General features: G+C 40.8%; 1 non-coding gene across 1 annotated transcript; it reads right to left on the reverse strand.

The window, feature by feature from the left end:
* Nucleotides 1-12,062: 12,062 nt before the first annotated feature.
* LOC130971420 (small nucleolar RNA R71) lies at nucleotides 12,063-12,170 on the reverse strand. Its single transcript, XR_009082641.1, has one exon. It is a non-coding gene; the product is annotated as a small nucleolar RNA R71 (small nucleolar RNA).
* Nucleotides 12,171-13,046: the final 876 nt, after the last annotated feature.

Here is a 13,046-nt window from a genome sequence, read left to right on the forward strand (position 1 = left end):
CTAGGGAGCATTAGGAGTAGTAGTAGAGAGCTCTCTCTTTAATTTTCTTTTCTTTGTTTTTGAATCTTGGGTGGAGAATTGAAGGTGTTCTGTTTCATTCTCCCTCTGAGATTTCTCTCTGCTTTATTTACTGCTTAATTGAATCTAATTTTCTGTTAATTGTTCTTCATCTACTCTTGCTGCACTTTACATTTCTTTAATTTCTTTGCAATTGCTCTTGTTGGATCTAGGAAGGCATTGAGATCTAGACTTGGTTATCTAGTCTCTTGGATCCTGAGATCTTAATTTCAATTTTACATTCTCTGTTTATTACTTTTCATGTTTATTTACATTTCTGTTTTGATTCCGAATCAATCGAATCCATCTTTTACTTCTCTGCTTGTTGCAATTTAACTTCTCCTTGTTTAAATTCTGCAAATCCAATTCCTAATTCCCTTTACAATTTCATGCAATTTAAATTTCTTGCAATTTAAGATTCTTGCAATTTACATTTCTTGCTCTTTAAGTTTCAGTTCCATTTACTTTCTGCAATTTAAATTCATTGCAATTTTTACCTTCTGTTGCTCAACTTCACACAATTCACTCAATGTTAGCTTGACTAAACTAATCACCCACTAAAGTTGCTTGATCCATCAATCCCTGTGGGATCGACCTCACTCCCGTGAGTTTTTATTACTTGATGCGACCCGGTGCACTTGCCGGTAAGGTTGGTGTTGTTTTGGGAGAGATTCTTGTTTCCGACAAAATAATCCCATCAAGTTTTTGGCGCCGTTGCCGGGGATTGATTAGATCAACAATGATTAAGTGGGTGAGAAGTCTAGATCAAGCATTTTCTTTATTTTTGTTCTCTGTTCTAAGTTGAAACCAAGGTGTTTGAGTTATTGCCTCACTAAGAAATTCATCTCTGAGATATGAATTTCAATTTTTCTTGGCGTTGTGTTTTACAAAATTCAAATGGAGTTCAACTCATCTTATGATCAAACAAATTTTATGGGATGTTACCCATCATCACCAATCTCTAATGGTGGTTGGGAATATCACCAAGAAACTTCAAATTTTGGGCACTCCAATTCATGGAGCTATGCTTCAGAAACACAAGATGAGCAAGAAAATCATATGGGATACCAACCACCACCACAAAATGATTCAAGTCATTATTCTAATGGTGGCTGGGAGTATCACCAAGGAATGAAAGAGCATTCACCCTCACATCCCAGTTTCTCAATTGACAATTCTTCATCACTTAAATATGCCTCAACACAAACCTCCACGAGCCAAGGACTCTCAAAACTTGAGTCCATGTTTAACAGGATGGTGGAGGAAGGTCAACAATCTTGGAGGGAACTAGAAATCCTTTCTCAGGAGATAGATAAGCAATTGGAGGACACAGATAAACGCTTAGAACTACTAAGCAAGGGAAATAAAGACCAATTGACAGATGTAAAGGATAAAGTGGAAGAGCAAGATAAGGAGGCCACTGCATCAAGTGAACTTTCAAGGAAGAATGAGGTGGTTGAACCTGAAACTGCACTTGAGATAACAAGAGAACATGAAGACTCACAGCTCTCACAAACTCCCCTGGACCAAAACGCCTCAGCACTTGACTCCATGATTGAAAGGTATGACGAGGAGATGAAGAAATGTTGGGAAGATAAACAAACCTCCCCCATGATAGAGCAATTAAAACAAATGTTGGGTGCAAAAGAGGAAGTGGAGGAGCAAGAAAGTGAAGAAGTCATTCCAAACTCAAGTGAGGCAGAGAAGTACATAAAGGAGGAGTTCATGGAACCACCAATACAAAAGGCTCTGGATGAATACAAAACTCCAATAATCACACAGCAACCAAGACTTGGATTCAAAGAAGTGAAGGCAACTAACAAAAGCACCAATCCTGTCCCTAATCCAGTAAGCAAGATCAATCAAGCCATTTGCAAAAGGAAGCTTGCTGAGGAAAAGCCAAGGCAAGGGGCAGTAGCTGAAACTTCTCCTCCTTTGAAACTTCCCCGGCAACGGCGCCAAAAACTTGATGGGATATTTTTGGTTGAAAAATTAATTTCTCCCAAAATAACACCAATCTAACCGGCAAGTGCACCGGGTGTCATCAAGTAATAAAACTCACGGGTGTGAGGTCGATCCCACAGGGATTGAAGGATTGAGCAATTTTAGTTTAGTGGTTGAATTAGTCAAGCGAATCAAGATTTGGTTGATTGAGTTGCAGAATTTAAATTGCATTGAAAGTAAAGGGGATGGGGAATTGGCATGAAATTAAAGGAAACAGAAATTAAAGTGATGAATCTTAAGAAGCAAGAAATTAAATGGCAGAAACTTAAAGAGCAAGTAATGTAAATTGCAAGGAAATTAAATGGCAAGAATTGTAAATGACTTGAAATGTAAAGGGGATTGGGACTCGGATTTGCAAGAATTAAACAAAGAGAATTTAAATTGCATTAAACAGAAGAGTAAATGGGGAATGGGTTGAAACAGGTTCGAAACAGGAATTTAAATGAACAATTAAAGCAAGGAGCAAAGAATTGAAATGGGAAATTGAATCTCAGGACCCAGAGACTAGAAAACCAAGTCTAGATCTCAATGCCTTCCTAGATCCAACAAGAACAATAGCAATGGAATTGTAAATTGCAAAGCAAATAAAAGAAGAGCAATTAACAGAAAGCTAAATTCAATCAAACAGTCAATAAAAAGAAAGATCCGAGGATGAGATTGAAACAGAATTCCTTCAATTCTCCAACCCAAGATCCAAGACAATTGTAATTGAGCTTAAAGCAATAAAACTAAGAGGAAGAGAATGGAATTCTCCTTCCCCAAACTAAGAAACTAAAGATCACTCAGTAACTAGAATTCCCAAGGCAAACTCTATGAAAAATTCTAAAAAGGGAACTCCCCGAATGAATTGAATTCTAGCCTATTTATACACTTTCTTCAATTGATCTTCAAGCCTTGAGTTGGGCCTTTGCTCTTGGTGGAATTGGGTTGAAAGAGGCCTTGGTTGATTGCTCTTGAAGCTTGGAGAGAAACCCAAGTGAATCAATTGAACCGGATGTGAGTTTTGCAAAGTTGGGTTTTAAAGTTAGCCTCAAAGTTAGGGGGCTAACTTCATGGCTAACTTTTTCTAGCAGCAAACACCATTTCCTGCATCTCACGTTGGGGCCAACGTTAGGGGCTAACTTTGTCCCTAACGTTGGCCTTGCTTAGTGTTGGAGTGGCGCCAACGTTAGCCTCCAAGTTAGGGGGCTAACGTTGGCGCAAACGTTGGGCACCCTGGGAGCAAATCCTCATGCCAACGTTAGCCTCCAAGTTAGGGGGCTAACGTTGGCGCAAACGTGGCACACCCCTGGGAGCAATTTCTCATGCCAACGTTAGCCTCCAAGTTAGGGGGCTAACGTTGGCGCAAACGTGGTGCACCCTGGGAGAAAATTTTAGCTTCCAACGTTAGCCTCCAAGTTAGGGGGCTAACGTTGAGGCTAACTTCAAGTTCAAAAGTTTATGCCAACGTTTGGGGGCTAACTTCAACTCCAACTTCATTTGTTCCTGGTTCAATCTCACTTGATTCATTGTCTCCTCTTAGCTTCTAGCCATTCCTTCTCACTTCAATCCTTTTCCAAGCTTTCTTCACCTATCATAAATCAACCAAACACATCAAAGCTATGCTCAAAATCATGAGATGATCATTCTATCTTAATATGCATCAATTATGTCATCAAATCTCATGAATTTGCATTAATTCACATATGGTTGATTTAATCAAAGGAAGCATGAAAATCTACCTAATTAGGCTTGCTTGTAGCTTAAGAAAGTGCATAATTCAAGTAAAAACAAAAGAAAAAGACTAGTAAAACTAGGCTAAGATGACTTGTCATCAATTGTTAAGGTTGGGCCATTTGCCTTTCCAACTGACTTTGTGGTGCTGGAAATGGAGGAGCACAAAAGTGCAACTCTCATTCTAGGAAGACCTTTCCTAGCAACTGGACGAACTCTCATTGATGTATAAAAAGGGGAAGTAACCCTGAGAGTCAATGAGGATGAGTTCAAGTTGAATGCTGTAAAAGCTATGCAGCATCCAGACACACCAAATGACTGCATGGGCGCTGACATTATTGACTCTCTGGTAGAAGAGATCAATATGACTGAAAGCCTAGAATCAGAGCTTGAAGACATCTTCAAGGATGTTCAACCTGATCAAGAAGAACCACAGGAAACAAAGGAATTTTCGAAAATTCCTCAGGAGGAGGATAAGCCTCCCAAACCTGAACTCAAACCACTACCACCATCCCTGAAGTATGCATTTCTGGGAGAGGGTGACACTTTTCCAGTGATTATAAGCTCTGCTTTAAATCCACAGGAAGAGGAAGCACTGATTCAAGTGCTGAGGACACACAAGACAGCTCTTGGGTGGTCCATAAGTGACCTTAAGGGCATTAGCCCAGCTAGATGCATGCACAAGATCCTGTTGGAGGATAATGCCAAACCAGTGGTCCAACCACAAAGGAGGCTAAATCCAGCCATGAAGGAGGTGGTGCAGAAAGAGGTCACTAAATTACTAGAGGCTGGGATTATTTATCCTATTTCTGATAGCCCCTGGGTGAGCCCTGTCCAAGTTGTCCCCAAAAAGGGAGGTATGACAGTGGTTCATAATGAAAAAAATGAACTGGTTCCTACAAGAACAGTCACAGGGTGGCGTATGTGTATTGACTACAGAAGGCTCAATACAGCCACCAGAAAGGATCATTTTCCTTTACCATTCATAGACCAAATGCTAGAAAGACTAGCTGGTCATGATTATTACTGCTTTTTGGATGGCTATTCAGGTTACAACCAAATTGCAGTAGATCCTCAGGACCAAGAGAAAACAACATTTACTTGCCCTTCTGGCGTGTTTGCCTACAGAAGGATGCCTTTTGGTCTGTGTAATGCTCCTGCAACCTTTCAGAGATGCATGCTATCCATCTTCTCTGATATGGTGGAGAAATTTCTGGAAGTCTTCATGGATGACTTCTCAGTATATGGAGACTCATTCAGCTCCTGTCTTAATCACCTAGCACTTGTCCTGAAAAGGTGCCAAGAGACTAACCTGGTTTTAAACTGGGAGAAATGTCACTTTATGGTGACTGAAGGAATTGTCCTTGGGCACAAAATTTCAAGCAGGGGAATAGAGGTGGATAAGGCAAAGGTAGAGGTAATTGAAAAATTACCACCACCTGCCAATGTTAAGGCAATCAGAAGCTTTCTGGGGCATGCAGGATTCTACAGAAGGTTCATAAAGGATTTTTCGAAAATTGCAAAACCTTTGAGTAACCTGCTAGCTGCTGACACGCCATTTGTGTTTGACACACAGTGTCAGCAGGCGTTTGAGACCCTGAAAGCTAAGCTGGTCACAGCACCAGTCATCTCTGCACTAGATTGGACATTGCCATTTGAATTAATGTGTGATGCCAGTGACCATGCCATTGGTGCAGTGTTGGGACAGAAGCATAATAAGCTTCTGCACGTCATTTATTATGCCAGCCGTGTTCTAAATGATGCACAGAAGAATTACACAACCACAGAAAAAGAATTACTTGCAGTGGTCTATGCCATTGACAAGTTTAGATCTTATCTAGTGGGATCAAAGGTGATTGTGTACACTGACCATGCTGCTCTTAAATACTTACTCACAAAGCAGGATTCAAAACCCAGGCTTATAAGATGGGTGTTGCTTCTGCAAGAGTTTGATATAGAAATAAGAGACAGAAAAGGGACAGAGAACCAAGTAGCTGATCATCTGTCCCGAATAGAACCAGTAGCTGGGACGTCCCTCCCTTCTACTGAGATCTCTGAGACTTTCCCAGATGAGCAACTCTTTGCCATTCAGGAAGCTCCATGGTTTGCAGATATTGCAAACTATAAAGCTGTGAGGTTCATACCCCATGAGTACAGCAGAGTGCAAAGAAAGAAATTAATTTCAGATGCCAAGTACTACCTATGGGATGAGCCATATCTCTTTAAGAGATGTGCAGACGGAATGATCCGCAGATGTGTACCCAGAGAAGAAGCACAAAGGATCCTATGGCATTGCCATGGATCACAGTATGGAGGACATTTTGGAAGTGAGCGAACAGCCACTAAAGTCCTCCAATGTGGCTTCTATTGGCCTACTCTCTATAAAGATTCCCGAGAGTTTGTACGTAACTGTGACAGTTGCCAAAGAGCTGAAACTTGCCTCACGGATATGCCATGCCTCAACAAGGGATATTAGAGATAGAATTGTTTGATGTATGGGGAATTGACTTCATGGGTCCATTCCCACCATCATACTCAAACACTTACATTCTGGTGGCAGTGGACTATGTATCTAAGTGGGTAGAAGCAATTGCTACACCCACTAATGATACCAAGACCGTGCTGAAATTCCTCTAGAAATACATCTTCAGCAGGTTTGGTGTTCCCAGAGTACTAATCAGTGACGGGGGCACTCATTTCTGCAATAGACAGCTATACTCTGCTATGGTCAGATATGGAATTAGCCACAAAGTGGTAACTCCGTATCATCCACAGACAAATGGGCAAGCTGAAGTCTCTAACAGAGAACTAAAAAGAATCCTAGAACAGACTGTGATAGCCCGAAGAAAGGATTGGGCAAAGAGTTTGGATGATGCTCAGTGGGCATACAGAACAGCATTCAAGACTCCTATAGGAACCTCTCCATACCAACTAGTGTATGGGAAGGCCTGTCATCTGCCCGTGGAACTGGAACATAAAGCCTACTGGGCAACCAGATTCCTAAACATGGATGCTCAGTTAGCTGGTGAAAAAAGATTGCTCCAGCTAAATGAGCTAGAGGAGTTCAGACTCAATGCCTTTGAAAATGCAAAAATTTATAAGGAAAAGGCAAAGAAGTGGCATGACAAGAAGTTGTCAACCAGAGTCTTTGAGCCAGGACAAAAAGTTCTGCTCTTCAATTCTAGGCTCAGATTGTTTCCAGGAAAACTTAAATCCCGGTGGAGGGGTCCGTATGTGATTACAGGAGTGTCACCTTATGGATATGTTGAGCTTCAGGATATTGATTCTGACAAAAAGTTCATTGTTAATGGACAAAGAATCAAGCATTATCTTGAAGGCAATTTTGAGCAGGAGTGCTCAAAACTGAGACTTGAGTGATTCTCAGTAAAGGTCCAGCTAAAGACAGTAAAGAAGCGCTTGCTGGGAGGCAACCCAGTCATTAGCAGGTCATATGTGTTGTTTTTACAAAGGCAAGTATCAAAAATGGAGGAATTCGCAGAGTTACAGAAAGATCCAGCGCAAAAAGCAGAGAAAAAGAGCTTACTGGCGAAAAAACGCCAGTACGGGGCATTTTGGGCTTTAAACGCCAGAATGGGCACCATTCTGGGCGTTTAACGCCAGGTGTGCAGCATCCTGGGCGTTTAGCAAAACGCCCAGTGACAAAGGGGATTCTGGCGTTTAACGCCAGCCAGGGCACCTGGCTGGGCGTTAAACGCCCACAATGGGCAACAAATGGGCGTTAAACGCCAGAATGGGTGCCATTCTGGGCGTTTAACGCCAGAAAGGTGGGGGACCAAGATTTTGTTTTCCAATCAATTTTTTTCAAACTTTCCTTTTCTTACCCATACTTTTCTACATAAACACACTTCAACCTTTCATCATTCACTTTCAAATCTTCAAAACCATTCTTCAAATCTCTCTCAAATCAATCCCAAATCTTGTTCAAAAACTCACCCTTCTCTCAAATTCTCTCCATATCTTCTCAAATCTCTTTTCAATTTTTTCGAAGTTTGGCATTCCGTGATCACTAAGCCAAGATTCATCAAGATCATGGCTCCTAAGGGAAAACAAACCAATTTAAGAGGAAAGAAAGAGAATAATCCAAAGAATCTTTGGAATCAAGAGAAGTTCTTAACCAAAGAACATGAAGACCATTATCACAAAATAATGGGTCTGAGGTCAGTGATCCCGGAAGTTAAATTCGATCTGAAAGAAGATGAATATCCGGGGATCCAAGAGCAAATTCGAAACAGAGGATGGGAAGTTCTAACCAATCCTGAGATAAAGGTTGGAAGGAATATGGTTCAGGAATTCTACTCAAATCTGTGGCTAACAGATAAGCAGAGAATGATTGGAACCGCTTACCATACTTACAGAACCATGGTCAGAGGGAAAGTTATGTACTTCCATCTGGACAAAATAAGAGAAATCTTCAAATTGCCTCAACTGCAAGATGATCCTGAATCCTTTAATAGGAGAATGGTGAGAGCAGATAAAGGGTTGGATCAAGTTCTAGAGGACATATGCCTCCCTGGAACTAAGTGGATAACCAATTCAAAGGGTGTCCCAAACCAACTCAAGAGGGGAGATGATGAGCGGATAATTTGTACGCTTTTTGGCATTGTTTTTAGTATGTTTTTAGTATATTTGGTTGAGTTTTTAGTATATTTTTATTAGTTTTTAGTTAAAATTCACTTTTCTGGACTTTACTATGAGTTTGTGTGTTTTTCTGTGATTTCAGGTATTTTCTGGCTGAAATTGAGGGACCTGAGCAAAAATCTGATTCAGAGACTGAAAAGGACTGCAGATGCTGTTGGATTCTGACCTCCCTGCACTCGAAGTGGATTTTATGGAGCTACAGAAGCCCAATTGGCGCGCTCTCAACGGCGTTGGAAAGTAGACATCCTGGGCTTTCCAGCAATATATGATAGTCCATACTTTGCCCAAGATTTGATGGCCCAAACCGGCGTTCAAAGTCACCTTCAGAAATTCCAGCGTTAAACGCCGGAACTGGCACCAAAATGGGAGTTAAACGCCCAAACTGGCATAAAAGCTGGCGTTTAACTCCAAGAAGAGTCTCTACACGAAAAATGCTTCATTGCTCAGCCCAAGCACACACCAAGTGGGCCCAGAAGTGGATTTTTATGTCATTTACTCATCTTTGTAATTCTTAAGCTACTAGTTCCCTATAAGTAGGACCTTTTACTATTGTATTTTCATCTGGGTAGCTATCTTTGAGTTTCATGCTATCTTAGATCATTTAGGAGGCTGGCCATTCGGCCATGCCTAGACCTTGTTCTTATGTATTTTCAACGGTGGAGTTTCTACACACCATAGATTAAGGTGTGGAGCTCTGCTGTACCTCGAGTATTAATGCAATTACTGTTGTTCTTCTATTCAATTCCGCTTGTTCTTTGTCCAAGATATCACTTGTTCTTCAACTTGATGAATGTGATGATCCGTGACACTCATAATCATTCTCACTTATGAACAAAGTGACTGACAACCACTCTGTTCTACAAGCAATCAAGGCTCTAGTGTTTATCTCTTGGATTCCTGATACACGATGCATGGTTGATCGCCTGACAACCGAGTGCTCGCCTGACAAACGAGCCAGCCATTCCGTGAGATCAGAGTCTTCGTGGTATAGGCGAGAACTGATGGCGGCATTCAAGAGAATCCGGAAGGTCTAACCTTGTCTGTCGTATTCTGAGTAGGATTCAATGATTGAATGACTGTGACGTGCTTCAAACTCCTAGCAGGCGGGGCGTTAGTGACAGACGCAAAAGAATCGCTGGATTCTATTCCGGCCTGACCGAGAACCGACAGCTGATTAGCCATATGCTGTGACAGAGCATAGGAACATTTTCACTGAGAGGATGGGAGGTAGCCACTGACAACGGTGAAACCCTTGCATAAGCTTGCCATGGAAAGGAGTAAGAAGGATTGGATGAAGACAGTAGGAAAGCAGAGAGACGGAAGGGAAGGCATCTTCATTCGCTTATCTGAAGCTCTCACCAATGATATACATAAGTATCTCTATCTTTATCTTTATGCTTTATTCGTTTATCACTATACCCATTTGAGTCTGCCTGACTGAGATTTACAAGGTGACCATAGCTTGCTTCATACCAACAATCTCCGTGGGATCGACCCTTACTCGCGTAAGGTTTATTACTTGGACGACCCAGTGCACTTGCTGGTTAGTTGTGCGAAGTTGTGTTTATGCCATGGTATTGAGCACCAAGTCTTTGGAGCCATTACTAGGGATTATTTGAGTTGTAGTGATCACAATTTCGTGCACCAAGTTTTTGGCGCCGTTGCCGGGGATTGTTCTTGTGTATGGACAACTGACGGTTCATCTTGTTGCTTAGATTAGGTATTTTTCTTCAGAGTTCTTAAGAATGAATTCTAGTGTTTCATGGTGATCTGTTGAAATATGGCTGGCTGTGAAGCCATGTCTAATCTTATTGGACCGAGGTTTCAACTAATCATCACAATAGCTTGTTGATCTCTATCAATCTTGCTACTGGAGCAATGATCTGCTAAGGCTTGGCTGGCCATTGGCCATGTCTAGTGTTTTGGACCGAAGCTTTCTTTGAAATCTTGGCTGGCTGTGAAGCCATGTCTAATTCCTGGACCGGAGTCTTAGACTAGCATTGCAATGATTCCTGGAAATTCAAATTGAGAATTCTGAAACCTTTATTTTCTGTTTTCACATAATTTTCGAAAAAAGCACAAAAAAATTTTAAAATCATAAAAACCAAAAATACTTTATGTTTCTTGCTTGAGTCTAGTGTCTAATCTTAAGTTTGGTGTCTTGCATGCCTTGTTTATTTGATCTTGGTTCTATTTTCAAGTCAATAGTACAGGGGACTGAAGATTCAGAACATGCAGCAGAGGAATTACACAGAAAAGCTGGGCGTTCAAAACGCCCAGTGAAGAAGGACAGACTGGCGTTTAAACGCCAGCCAGGGTACCTGGTTGGGCGTTTAACGCCCAAAAAGGTAGCATTTTGGGCGTTAAACGCCAGAATGGATACCATTCTGGGCGTTTAACGCCAGGATGGCACAAGGGGGAAGATTTTGTTTTCAATTCAATTTTTTTTCAAGTTTTCAAAGTTTTTCAAAATCAAATCTTTTTCAAATCATATCTTTTCAATCAAATGTTTTCAAAATCAATTTCTTTCCTTTTTCAAAGATACTTGCTAACAATTAATGATTTGATTCAAAATTTCAAGTATGTTGCCTTTTCTGTTGAGGAAGGTTTAATTTTTGAATCATATCTTTTCTTGTCAGGCAAGTCATTAATTTTAAAATCAAATCTTTTTAAAATGTTTTTCAAATCATATCTTCTCAATCACATCTTTTTAAAACCAATCATATCTTTTTAATCACATCTTTTTCAAAATAGTTTTCAATCAAATCTTTTTAACTTCTAATTTCAAAATCTTTTTCAAAGATCATTTGATTTCTTTCCCACTCTTATTTTCGAAATTCAAGTAGTGTTTTTCAAAAATGTTTTCAAAATCTTTTACTTAATTTTCGAATATTACTTCCCTTCTTCTCACATCCTTCTATTTATGGACTAACACTATTCCTTAATGCAAAATTCGAACTCCATCTTCTTTGATAAGTTCGAATTTTCTACTTCTGTCTTCTACTTTTCTTTTCCTCTGACACCTCAAGGAATCTCTATACTGCAACATAGAGGATTCCACATTTTCTTGTTCTCTTCTCTTTCATATGAGCAGGAGCAGAGACAAAGGCATTCTTGTTGAAGATGACCCTGAACCTGAAAGGACCTTGAAGCGAAAGCTAAGAGAAGCTAAGGCACAACTCTCTGTTGAGGACCTGACCGAATTCTTCAAAGAAGAAGAACCTATGGCAGCCGAAAACAACAACAATGCCAACAATGTAAGGAAGGTGCTGGGTGACTTTACTGCACCTACTCCCGACTTCTATGGGAGAAGCATCTCTATCCCTGCCATTGGAGCAAACAACTTTGAGCCTAAGCCTCAATTAGTTTCTCTAATGCAACAGAATTGCAAGTTCCATGGACTTCCATTGGAAGATCCTCATCAGTTTTTAGCTGAATTCTTGCAAATCTGTGACACAGTCAAGACTAATGGGGTTGACCCTGAGGTCTACAGACTAATGCTATTCCCTTTTGCTGTAAGAGACAGAGCTAGGATATGGTTGGACTCTCAACCTAAAGAAAGCCTGGACTCTTGGGAAAAGCTAGTCAATGCCTTCTTGGCAAAGTTCTTTCCACCTCAAAAATTGAGTAAGCTTAGAGTGGAAGTCCAAACCTTCAGACAGAAGGATGGTGAATCCCTCTATGAAGCTTGGGAAAGATACAAACAATTAATCAGAAAGTGTCCCTCAGACATGCTTTCTGAATGGAGCATCATAGGTATTTTCTATGATGGTCTCTCTGAACTATCCAAGATGTCTTTGGATAGCTCTGCTGGAGGATCTCTTCATCTGAAGAAGACGCCTACAGAGGCTCAAGAGCTCATTGAAATGGTTGCAAATAACCAATTCATGTACACTTCTGAAAGAAATCCTGTGAACAATGGGACAAGTCAGAAGAAAGGAGTTCTTGAGATTGATACTCTGAATGCCATTTTGCTCAGAACAAGATATTGACTCAACAAGTCAATTTGATCTCTCAAAGTCTGTCTGGAATGCAAAATGCACCAAGCAGTACTAAGGATGCTTCATCTGAAGAAGAAGCTTATGATCCTGAGAACCCTTCAATGGAAGAGGTGAATTACCTAGGAGACTCCTATGGAAACACCTATAATTCTTCATGGAGAAATCACCCAAATTTCTCATGGAAGAATCAAGAGAAACCTCAACAAGGTTTCAACAACAATAATGGTGGAAGAAACTGGTTTAGCAATGGCAAGCCTTTTCCATCATCTTCTCAGCAACAGACAGAGAATCCTAAGCAGAACCCCTCTGACTTAGCAACCATGATCTCTGATCTAATCAAAACCACTCAAAGTTTCATGACTGAAACAAGATCCTCCATTAGAAATTTGGAGGCACAAGTGGGACAGCTGAGCAAGAAAGTTACTGAACTCCCTCCTAGTACTCTCCCAAGTAATACAGAAGAAAATCCAAAAGGAGAGTGCAAAGCCATAAACATGGCCGAATCTGGAGAGGAAAGAGAGGAAGTGGACGCCACTGAGGAAGGCCTCAATGGGCGTGCACTAGCCTCCACAGAGTTCCCTAATGAGGAACCATGGGAATCTGAGGCTCAAA

The sequence above is a fragment of the Arachis stenosperma genome, chromosome 3 (genome assembly GCF_014773155.1).
Source record: "Arachis stenosperma cultivar V10309 chromosome 3, arast.V10309.gnm1.PFL2, whole genome shotgun sequence".
Lineage (NCBI taxonomy): Eukaryota > Viridiplantae > Streptophyta > Magnoliopsida > Fabales > Fabaceae > Arachis > Arachis stenosperma.